Here is a 12672-nt window from a genome sequence, read left to right on the forward strand (position 1 = left end):
ACAATCTCTTGTATGTAGAAATGGAAATAGGGAGAGTAGCCAGGGTCAGTCCGAACCAGTGATCCCAAAATTTCACCTGAAAGTTTGATAACCTCGGGCCAGAAGGGGATGATAATCTCATATTCCCACCAAATATGGAAAAGGGATGAGGGGGGAACCGACCTCAGCATGGCGTTACTTGTCTTTTGAATTGGGATCTGGCTGAAACCACTCTTGCTCATAGCACTCTTCTGTCCGCCAGCAGGACTAGGCTGTCAGTGAATAGCAAAATGACTTTGTGGATGGGTCTGGAGGTCTTTGCCTGGGCTCCCAGAGCTTGTAAATTACAGTTACTCATCATGCATCGCTGCAATTTGCATATTGATTGTTACCACACCCTGTTAATAAATAGACCCCAATATTTCTTATATGCAGTTTGCTTAGCATTCATAATAAAAGCCACTGTCTTGGAGAACCATATGGCTTTGTCTTACTTTTGCTTTACTAACATATGTGTCACAAAGTTCTGTTGCATTTAATAATGCATTTTTGCCACTGCTACTGCAGTCAACTGAATAGGTAGGTTAAAAAGTGAAGTCAGGCAATCCGAAGTCAAGCCGGGCAGGAGCGGAGTACCAAAATGGAATGCAGATGAATGGTCAGGAAGCCAAAGGTCAGGAGCCAGTTAGGTGGTGCAGACAAAATCAGGTTCCAGAATCAAGCCGAAGTCACAAAAGGTAATCTAGCCAAACAGGAATCAGGAAACTGGGAACAGGAACAAGTAGGTTAATATGCTGGAGCATGGAAGGACCTAATACTCTGGCACCATAGTGGTGCCAAAGACATTATTTATAGGGCCTAATTGTCCTGAATGGGGCGTCACTGACCACTGGGTTCGGCAATAGAAGCGTCCCGTTGCCTAGCAAATGGATGTGAACATGTGCAAGGTGGAGCTTGAGCTGACCAGGAGGAAGCTGCTTTCCGTTGACCGGCTGGAAAGAGAAGGTGACAATCCCCTCACAGCGGGCAGAGTGCTGGGACAGCGCCTGACAGAGAGCTATGGATGCAGCTCTCCTTACATTTAGCTAGGAGGCGAGGAAAATGAAGTTTCTCCTTATAAACCAAGGATTCCTCTTCAGGGCCATAGCTCTTCCAATGAGCCAAATATTGAGGTCTTCCTTGGAGGATTTGGGATTTCAAGATCCATTCAACCTCAAACTTAAAACGGTCTTAATAGGACAAGAACCAGAGGGTTCTTTGAAAAAACTTTTGGAGAACCAGGGATTTCAGGAGATGTGGAAGGAATTATGGATTTTGAGTGAAGGAGACAACTGGAGTTTTATAGAAAACAGGATTGATAACCTGGGAGATGTGGAATGGACCGATAAAGTGTGGGCTAACTTCATAGAGGGTACTGTAGCCTTAAGTTGCCTGTGGACAACCACACTCTGTCCCCCACTTGGAGTACAGGGAGATTCCATTGTCAATGATCAGCAGAAAGTTTATACCGTAAGGAGGTTTCAGAGAGTCTGATTTTGGTTTGAGTCCAGATTTGGGAAAAGTGGCGCACAGTCATATTTGGTGCAGAAATGGAAGAATCAGGAATATAAAGAAAGGTAGGTAAGACAAGATGCCTAACAAAGATAGCAAAAAAATAGTTTCGTTCCACAGTAGATTCGTGCTGATGAATGTTATGGGCAAACTCGGACGGGAAGATGATCACTCCAATGTGACTGGTGCTCAGAAGAATAGCAATGAAGGAATAACTCCAAGTCTTGATTGACCCATTGGTATGGAGATGGTATCAAGACGAGAATTTTAACTTACTCCCAGGTTTCTACAGAAGGATCTGCAGAATTTGGAGAAAAATTGTACTCCCTGATCTGAGATGATCTCACGTGGAGGTAGAAGATTTTCTTAATAAAGATGGAAGAGTGATTGGAAGCAGATAGCAGACCCTTTGATACAGGGGCGGATTGGGAACTTAAAGTGGCCCTGGAAACATTTCTGGAAGTGGCCTCATGTGGGCGGGACCATATCAACTGTAGGCAGGACAAACACAAAAGGAGGCAGGATTAGTACAAAGCTGACTATGCCACCACAAGCCTGTAAAGTGCTAGACTGCCCATTACATATCACCCTTCCCCCAACATTCCCACCCATGGGACAAACAGAGCCCTAAATCAGAACTCTCCCGCTGAAATCGGAACAGTTGAGTGGTATGATTATTGGTTCACCCACAAAATGGCTGCCTCCTCTGTGTAAGAGTGATGGGTACACTTTGACTAATACATAGTAAGTAGGACAATATGAGCAACTACATTTAGCAGTAGTAAACCAATAACAGAAAATGTCATCACAATATACAGTCATGGGCAAAATTTGAGAATGACACAAATATTATTTTTCACAAAATCTGCTGTCTCAGTTTTTATGATGGCAATTTGCATGTACTCCAGAATGCAGGATCGAGGCACCTCCGGTGCAGAGCTTTCTCAGTATTGGCAGCAAGCAGGGTGACTGCATCTGCACGCACAGTGAGGCCAAAACTTTTGGAGGATGGCCTGGTGTGAAGAAGGTTAGCAAAGAAGCCACTTCTCTCCAGGTAAAACATCAGGGACAGACTGATATTCTGCAAAAGATACAGGGATTGGACTGTTAAGGACTGGGGTAAAGTCATTTTCTCTAATGAATCCCCTTTCAGATTGTTTGAGGCATCTGGAAAAATGCTTGTCCGGAGAAGGAAAGGGGAATGCTACCATCAGTCCTGTGTCATGCCAACAGTAAAGCATCCTGAGATCATTCATGTGTGGGGTGCTTCTCAGCCAAGGGAGGGGGCTCACTCACAATTTGCCTAAGAACACAGCCATGAATAAAGAATGGTGCCAAAACATCCTCCAAGAGCAAATTTTCCCAACCATCCAAGAACAGTTTGGTGAAGAACAATGCCTTTTCCAGCATGATAGAGCACCTTGCCATAAGGCAAAAGTGATAACTAAGTGGCTCAATAATTAAAACATCGACATTTTGGGTCCATGGCCAGGAAACTCCCCAGACCTTACTCCCATTAAAAACTTGTGGTCAATCCTCAAGAGGTGGGTGGACAAACAAAAACCCACAAATTCTGACAAACCCCAAGCATTGATTAGGCAAGAATGGGCGGCCATCAGTCAGTATGTGGCCCAGAAGTTGATTATGAGCATGCCAGAGCGAATTGCAGAGGTCTTTGAAAAAGAAGGGTCAACACTGCAAATATTGACTCTTTGCATAAAGTTAATGTAATGGTCAATAAAAGCCTTTGACATTTGTGAAATGCTTATAATTTTACTTCAGTATACCATAGCAACATCTGACAAAAAGGTCTAACACTGAAGCAGCAAACTTTGTGAAAACCAATACAAGTTGTTTTGGGCCGCACATAAAATACACTAGCACTAATGATAGCTGATCATCCAAAAAAAACATAGAAAACATTGCTAATGCTCCTTGTTGTTGCTCAGTGCTTCAATGACATGTTAATAGCTGCTGTCAAACATCAAGTGATATTGTTACATCATTTTATGAAGGGCTTCAATACAGCAGTCATTAAGACAGGAAGAGAAGGTCCGTGATGCTCCAGGACCAGGTGAGTTTATGCACTAGTCAGCGTCACTTGAAATAATAAAAAAAAAAAAAAAAAAACCCATTAACTTACCTTTTAATCGGCTTGTTCTCTGATCCTCTTCTCTTGTTTCTTCCGTCTCACTGCTGCTGATAGTTCGCGCGGGCGACTCCTATGTGCTGTGCTCTGCAATGGATGTCGGACGTGATGATGTCACGCCCGACATTCACTGTGAGCGCCGCACGGAGGAGGAGACCAGGGAGGGACCGCGTGACCACAAGGTAAGTATTTTTTTATCTTTATCACCACAAAGTCTGGTTACAGAATAAACCTGGAAGACATTTTAAAACACTAGACAAAAAACATGCTAGACACACTGACACTCAAAGAGCTTAACACTGACTTTGACCTCAGGATATTCCAGTGACACACTTGCAAGATATGAGTAACACCTTTATTAAAACTATCATCTTAATTAAGTACCTATTAGTAACTCACACATATTGCTCACATATTTACCCTCTACATAAAGCACCCAATTCATTTCCTAGAACAATACACCCAGTGCTTACCTAGTATTCTTCACCTATGTCAATTTCACTACAGTACTTCACTTTGCAGTATAACTAAGTTAATACTTGCTACTGCTACTACATTCTTACTACTTGCCACTGTGGGCAGTTAAACCTAATTATTTTATTATACATTAAATAAATAAATAAAATACACACTATCCTATCTTATTTTTACTATATATTATTTCTTAAAAAATACATACTATAATCCTCGTAGTAATATATCCTCTCCCACCCATAGCCAGTGAGCCTATTACACATCAACTTGATATGGATGAACATCAATAGGATTTCATTTATTCATACATCTGCCATAATGCATACACCACATCCGCCTTCCTCCCAGCCAAGCTCTGATCCCTTCAACGTTTAATAAGTTCCAACTTCAGTTTAACCTTACAGTTTCTGTCCAGCACAGAAATCTCCTGCCTCCCTCCTAGTCCCACCACATTCATAACCAATTGTTACCTTAGTTCCAGTCCCCTTCCCTAGCTTCACACAGTACAGAACATTAACATTTTGTCTATAGCAATGAAAAAAAAGCTATATACATCAAGGGCTATAGACATTAGTCTATTAGCAAAAAAGTCACAAACACAATCATAAGCTAATAGCTATAAATATCAAAGCGCTACGGAATTTGCTGGCGCTATATAAATAAATGATGATGATGATGATGATGATGAATGGTTATAAACATTTTGTGAAAGAGCTATAGACACTGTGGGCTGTAGACATTGTGAGCTCACTTAGTACCAGCAATAAATATTGTGAGCTATATACAGCAGGCAAAACAGCTGTAGACCAACAAAAATACCTTAAACCTACAAACAAACAAGATCTTGACTACAAGGATAATTGATACATTTTAAAAAACAAGAAGACATTCGCTACATTTTTCACAGATATCTCCCCTGTTCCTCCTTCCACAGAACCAGAGCTGGAATAAGGCTCTGGGGGCCCGGGGAACTTAAAGGGGTGTAATATGATTATCATTTTAGACACATTTTAGATAAATATACAGGCAATACTGTGTGCACAACTGTTAGGTGCTCTGCCTTCACGAGCAGAACAGTGTGAAGCAGGATAAACCTCCAAACTGTCCTTGCAGTTCAACCAAATCCTGACTAAGAGAGACTGTCAGCCAAATTTGGGACTGCCCCACCAGATTCAGGACAGTTGGCAGACTGTTCTACTCTCTCCTACCTGTTCTTGTCGCTTTCACTACCTGTGGCTGCTGGTGTCTTTAGCTAAGTTGCTGCTTGTCTGGTTCCTGGAATGTTTGTCACATTTGATAAATAGATCTATTTCTCCCTAATCAACCCAGACATTAAGTTAATAGCATACACATTTAATAAATAGACCCTTTTCCCTCCTTCCAAACACCACCAGCATTAAATTAATAACATTTACATTTAATAAATATAACTTTTTCCCACAACAATCCCCAGGAAATGAAATAATTCATATTCACATTTAATAATTAGCCTTCCTCCCCAAACTCAGCCCCACATTCAATTAATATCCCCAAACCACCTCAGCTTTGAATTAATGGTCCCGTCACCTCACCTTAAATTAATAGGCCCCACTATTAAATTAAATAGTTCCACCATCACCCCATCACCCCATCACCCCACAAATAAATTAAAAGCATTCACAATTAAATAATTAGCTCTGACTCACAGTCCACCATTAACTTAATAGCCTACCTCCCACCCACATTACAGAGACCCACCCCCACCCCAGCAGCAGGGGCAGATCCAGACTATTGCTATACCCCGGGCGATTTTAGGGGGGCGATTTAGGCCCCGCCCCCTTTCTAATTTCTAAGGCTGCCGGCGGCTGCACAGTATGTGCGGATCCGCTCGGCAGTGATAGTGTGCTGCCCCGCTGCTCTGATTGTGTTTAAAACACAATCAGAGCAGCCGGGCAGCACACTGTCACTGCTGAACGGACCTGCACAGTGTGCAGCAGCCGGCAGCAAGCCCCTGCTAGGGGGGGTGATCGCCTCGATCTCCCCCCCTGGATCCGCCACTGCCCAGCAGTAAATTAATAGCACTTGCGTTTAATAAATATACCTTTTTCCTGCAGCCATCACTGACATAAAATAATTCTTATTAAATCACCTGACATAGTTAAAAGTATCCTAGAGTCATCGTTTAAATTCCAATGGCGGCCTAAAGCAGTACGTTATTTAGGGGTCCAGATTGCTAAAGAAGTTATTGATTCACGCTAATTACACCCCCCTTTTAGATGCCATAAAAAGAGATCTTTCAAAATGGGACCCGCTCTTTATTTCCTGGTTTGGTAGGATCAACGTGATAAAGATGACTGTTTTACCACGAGTCCTATACTTGTTTCAGACACTACCTATACCAGTCCCGGGAACGTTTCTAGTGAATCTACAACTAATCTGTGGCAGATTCATTTGGCAGGGGAAAAAATCGCGACTTAAAAGATCTTGTCTAGCCAAACATTCACGATCAGGAGGATGTGGACTACCGCTTTTTGATCAATATTACCATGCGGTCAACCTTAGCCACATCATTTCTTGGAAGTCGTCCCCGGGGATTAAGAGATGGGTCAATCTCGAGAACGCACTCACACCAGACTACAATCTCAGCTCATTGCCCTGGCTCCCCGTAGTCAGAGGCCGGCCCTCAGTCTTCTCTCATCCCACCATACAATTCACACTAGATCTGTGGGACAAATTACACAAGAGATGGAAACTCACTCTGTTCCCTTCCCCTCTCACTCCACTCTGGCACAACCCAGATTTCCCAGCTGGTAACATCAAATCATATGCATCTCCATGGCAAAAAGCGGGGATTACACAATTTACTCACATTCTAGGAGAATTCGCACCCCAATCTTTCGCGGGGTTGAGCGAGATGTCAAGACTTTCTTCGTCCTTGTTTTTTGCTTGCATTCAAATTAGAGCTTTATACAATTTAACTGTAGATCAACCAAACTGCCTAGTCCCGCCAGGGCCGTCTTTCCCATAGGGCACAATTGGCAAGTGCCATGGAGGGAGCCGGATCGCCAGCTGACAGCACGGTAAGTATTTTCTTCTTTTCTTTTTTCAAGTTTTTTTTTTTGGCTTCCTCCGATGGGCCCCACTTGGCTGCAGGGCCCATATATATAATCATTTTTATTTTTTTTGTATATATAGGGGCTCCGGTGCACTGCTGTGCCCGGGGGCCCAAGATGTTCTTAGGAGGGCCCTGAGTCCCACCCCCTTTGAGAAGTGCTGTATTGACCAAGTTGGAGCTCAGGGGTTGATACCTTTGGTCTATCACGTTTATCTTAAGCCTGAAAGTAGTCCCACAGAATCGTTTGAGATCGCCTGGGAAATCCAGGCAAAGGGTCATACACGGGTAGTCAGTAGAATTTCCAGCAAACAGGAACAAGGCAGAGAGCAGGTCAGCAGACTGGCAAACAAAAGCTATAACCGGCAATGAGGCAGCAGACCTAATTGCCTTAAATACTATCAGCAGCCAATCAGAGCCTGGCTCTGAGATCACATGAGCAGAGGTTCTGATTACTAGTTAATAATTTAATTAGCCCACAGGCTTGATTATTCCTGCACAAGCGCCCGGCTGTCCCCAGCCGCCGGGACGCGGCGCTACTGCTGTTAGCGTCCGGCCGTTGTCTTGGATAGATTCCGGAAATGACGTCCCGGTCGTCATAGCGATGGCCGGGACGCCTGCAGGGAGGAGGTGAGAGTCGCGGCGGTGCCCGTGGCCGCCGCGACTGCTAACAGTACCCCCCCCTTGAGGAGGTGTCAAGGCACACCGACATCCAGGTTTTCTTGGAAATTTCCTGAAGAATTCCTTCAACTGTTTAGGGGCATGGAGTTGTCTCCGCGGAACCCAAGAGCGCTCTTCTAACCCGTGATTCCTCCACTGCACTAGGAAATGCACCTGCCCTTGTACTTTTTTAGAATCAAGGATCCTTTGAACCACGTATCTCCGTGGTTTGCTAGAATTTCTCCCAGGTACACTTGAAGGCTGGATTTGAGTCGAATATAGTACCGGCTTCAACAGCGAACAATGAAATGTGTTGGGGATTCTCAATGAGCCCGGAATTTTTAACCTGAATGCGACAGGGTTCACCTGCTTGATGATGGGAAACGGCCCGATGAACTTAGGACCCAACTTCTTGCAAGGCTGTCTGAGCCTGATATTTTTTGTAGACAGCCACACTTTCTGGCCCACCTTAAGGGAGCAGGTGGTACGGTGGCGGTCCGATTTTTTTTTTGCAACAAGTGAGGCTTGTCTCAATGATGAGTGTACTTTCCTCCAGATAACTCTGAGATCCCTGGCAGTGGAGCGGATCTCCTGGATACCAACGGACTTAAGTGAATACAAAGAGTTAGATCTGGGGTGAAAACCAAAATTGCAAAAAAACGGAGAGGTTTTGGTAGATGAGTGACAGGAATTATTACAGGCAAATTCCGGCCAGGGTAATAAGGAGGACCAGTTGTCATGGAACTCCGATGTCTAGCATCGTTAAAACTTCTCTAAGGACTGGTTAACCCTTTCAGTTTGCCCATTTGACTGAGGGTGGTATGCGGATGACAAACTGATCTTGATTCCGAGGAGGGTACAGAAGGATTTCCAGAACTGCGCTATGAACTGAGAACCCCGATCGGAGACGATGTCAGTAGGGAGTCCATGGAGACGGAAAATGTGTTGAATGAATAAGACGGCCAAATCTCGAGCAGTAGGAAGCCTGGTTAACGGAATGAAATGTGACTTTTTGCTGAACCGGTCTACCACGACCCAAATGGTATTGTGACCCGCAGAGGGTGGCAGATCAACTATAAAGTCCATGGACAAATGTGTCCAAGGTTTTGCAGGAGCGGCCAATGGAACCAACTGACCTACCGGGCGAGTCCTGGAAACTTTGTTCCTGGCACAAACTTGACAAGACAGGACAAGACTCTTGACGTCAGCAGACAAAGACGGCCACCATACAGTACGGGAAAGGATTTCCAGTGTTTTGAAGGCTCCAGGATGTCCAGCAGTCTGATTATTGTGTGCTTCAGCAAGGACTGCCTTTCTTAGATGAACTGGGACAAACAAGCATCCTACTGGAGTATTATCAGGAGCTAATCTCTGAAACCTTTGTAAGGTACAGCTCAGGTCTTGGGTTAACCCGGCATGGATCATAGACACAGGAACAATAGGCTCTGGACTAGTAACCAAAGCATTTTGTGCCAGGAAACTTCTGGACAGGGCGTCTGCCCGGACATTTTTAGAACCTGGACGGTAGGTGATTATAAAGTTAAAACGGGTGAAGAACAGCGACCAACGAGCCTGTCTGGGGTTCAGTCATTTGGCCGACTGTGTATACTGCAGATTCTTATGATCCGTTATAACGGAGATCTGGTGTGCAGCGCCTTCCAACCAATGTCGCCATTCCTCAAAGGCCTATTTAATTGCTAACAGCTCTCGATTTCCCACATCATAGTTGGTTTCCGCTGAAGAGAACTGATGGGAAAGTGCTGTATTGACCAAGTTGGAGCTCAGGGGTTGATACCTTTGGTCTATCACGTTTATCTTAAGCCTGAAAGTAGTCCCACAGAATCGTTTGAGATCGCCTGGGAAATCCAGGCAAAGGGTCATACACGGGTAGTCAGTAGAATTTCCAGCAAACAGGAACAAGGCAGAGAGCAGGTCAGCAGACTGGCAAACAAAAGCTATAACCGGCAATGAGGCAGCAGACCTAATTGCCTTAAATACTATCAGCAGCCAATCAGAGCCTGGCTCTGAGATCACATGAGCAGAGGTTCTGATTACTAGTTAATAATTTAATTAGCCCACAGGCTTGATTATTCCTGCACAAGCGCCCGGCTGTCCCCAGCCGCCGGGACGCGGCGCTACTGCTGTTAGCGTCCGGCCGTTGTCTTGGATAGATTCCGGAAATGACGTCCCGGTCGTCATAGCGATGGCCGGGACGCCTGCAGGGAGGTGGTGAGAGTCGCGGCGGTGCCCGTGGCCGCCGCGACTGCTAACAGTACCCCCCCCTTGAGGAGGTGTCAAGGCACACCGACATCCAGGTTTTCTTGGAAATTTCCTGAAGAATTCCTTCAACTGTTTAGGGGCATGGAGTTGTCTCCGCGGAACCCAAGAGCGCTCTTCTAACCCGTGATTCCTCCACTGCACTAGGAAATGCACCTGCCCTTGTACTATTTTAGAATCAAGGATCCTTTGAACCACGTATCTCCGTGGTTTGCTAGAATTTCTCCCAGGTACACTTGAAGGCTGGATTTGAGTCGAATATAGTACCGGCTTCAACAGCGAACAATGAAATGTGTTGGGGATTCTCAATGAGCCCGGAATTTTTAACCTGAATGCGACAGGGTTCACCTGCTTGATGATGGGAAAAGGCCCGATGAACTTAGGACCCAACTTCTTGCAAGGCTGTCTGAGCCTGATATTTTTTGTAGACAGCCACACTTTCTGGCCCACCTTAAGGGAGCAGGTGGTACGGTGGCGGTCCGATTTTTTTTTTGCAACAAGTGAGGCTTGTCTCAATGATGAGTGTACTTTCCTCCAGATAACTCTGAGATCCCTGGCAGTGGAGCGGATCTCCTGGATACCAACGGACTTAAGTGAATACAAAGAGTTAGATCTGGGGTGAAAACCAAAATTGCAAAAAAACGGAGAGGTTTTGGTTGATGAGTGACAGGAATTATTACAGGCAAATTCCGGCCAGGGTAATAAGGAGGACCAGTTGTCATGGAACTCCGATGTCTAGCATCGTTAAAACTTCTCTAAGGACTGGTTAACCCTTTCAGTTTGCCCATTTGACTGAGGGTGGTATGCGGATGACAAACTGATCTTGATTCCGAGGAGGGTACAGAAGAATTTCCAGAACTGCGCTATGAACTGAGAACCCCGATCGGAGACGATGTCAGTAGGGAGTCCATGGAGACGGAAAATGTGTTGAATGAATAAGACGGCCAAATCTCGAGCAGTAGGAAGCCTGGTTAACGGAATGAAATGTGACTTTTTGCTGAACCGGTCTACCACGACCCAAATGGTATTGTGACCCGCAGAGGGTGGCAGATCAACTATAAAGTCCATGGACAAATGTGTCCAAGGTTTTGCAGGAGCGGCCAATGGAACCAACTGACCTACCGGGCGAGTCCTGGAAACTTTGTTCCTGGCACAAACTTGACAAGACAGGACATGACTCTTGACGTCAGCAGACAAAGACGGCCACCATACAGTACGGGAAAGGATTTCCAGTGTTTTGAAGGCTCCAGGATGTCCAGCAGTCTGATTATTGTGTGCTTCAGCAAGGACTGCCTTTCTTAGATGAACTGGGACAAACAAGCATCCTACTGGAGTATTATCAGGAGCTAATCTCTGAAACCTTTGTAAGGTACAGCTCAGGTCTTGGGTTAACCCGGCATGGATCATAGACACAGGAACAATAGGCTCTGGACTAGTAACCAAAGCATTTTGTGCCAGGAAACTTCTGGACAGGGCGTCTGCCCGGACATTTTTAGAACCTGGACGGTAGGTGATTATAAAGTTAAAACGGGTGAAGAACAGCGACCAACGAGCCTGTCTGGGGTTCAGTCATTTGGCCGACTGTGTATACTGCAGATTCTTATGATCCGTTATAACGGAGATCTGGTGTGCAGCGCCTTCCAACCAATGTCGCCATTCCTCAAAGGCCTATTTAATTGCTAACAGCTCTCGATTTCCCACATCATAGTTGGTTTCCGCTGAAGAGAACTGATGGGAAAAATAGGCACATGGATGTAAGCGGTGAGTATGGGGATCTTTTTGTGACAAGATGGCCCTGGCACCGACGTCAGAGGCATCAACTTCAAGAATAAACGGTACCTTAGGATCCGGGTGTCTAAGGACCTGAGCAGACATGAAGGCTTTCTTCAGGGTTTCAAATGCCATTAATGCCTGTGGAGACCAATTAGCTGGATCGCTTCCCTTCCGAGTCAAGGTGACGATAGGGGCGACGATATCAGCAAAGTCGCCAATAAATCTCCTGTAATAATTGGCAGATCCCAGGAATCTCTGGACCGCCTTGAGGTTATTCGGCTGTACCCAGTCCAGGATTGCTTGGACCTTGGTTGGGTCCATGGAGAATCCTTCTGAGGAGATTATATAACTTAGAAAGGATACCTTCTGAACCTCAAACTCGGACTTTTCGAGTTTAGCATAGAGATGGTGTTCTCGCAATTTTTGTAGGACTTGTCTGACATGGCCCTGGTGTACTGACAACGACTCCGAATATATGAGAATGTCGTCCAAGTAGACAACAACGAAATATCCCAGAAACTCACGTAGCACCTCATTAATCAGATCATGGAATACTGCAGGGGCATTACTAAGACCAAACGGCATGACCAGATATTCGTAGTGGCCCGAGAGTGTATTGAATGCCGTCTTCCACTCATCACCTGCTCTTATACGTATGAGGTTATAAGCACCTCGAAGATCAATTTTTGTGAAGATAGTTGCCCCTCTTAGTTGATCA

The sequence above is a fragment of the Mixophyes fleayi genome, chromosome 2, assembly GCF_038048845.1.
Source record: "Mixophyes fleayi isolate aMixFle1 chromosome 2, aMixFle1.hap1, whole genome shotgun sequence".
NCBI classification, from domain to species: Eukaryota; Metazoa; Chordata; class Amphibia; order Anura; family Limnodynastidae; genus Mixophyes; species Mixophyes fleayi.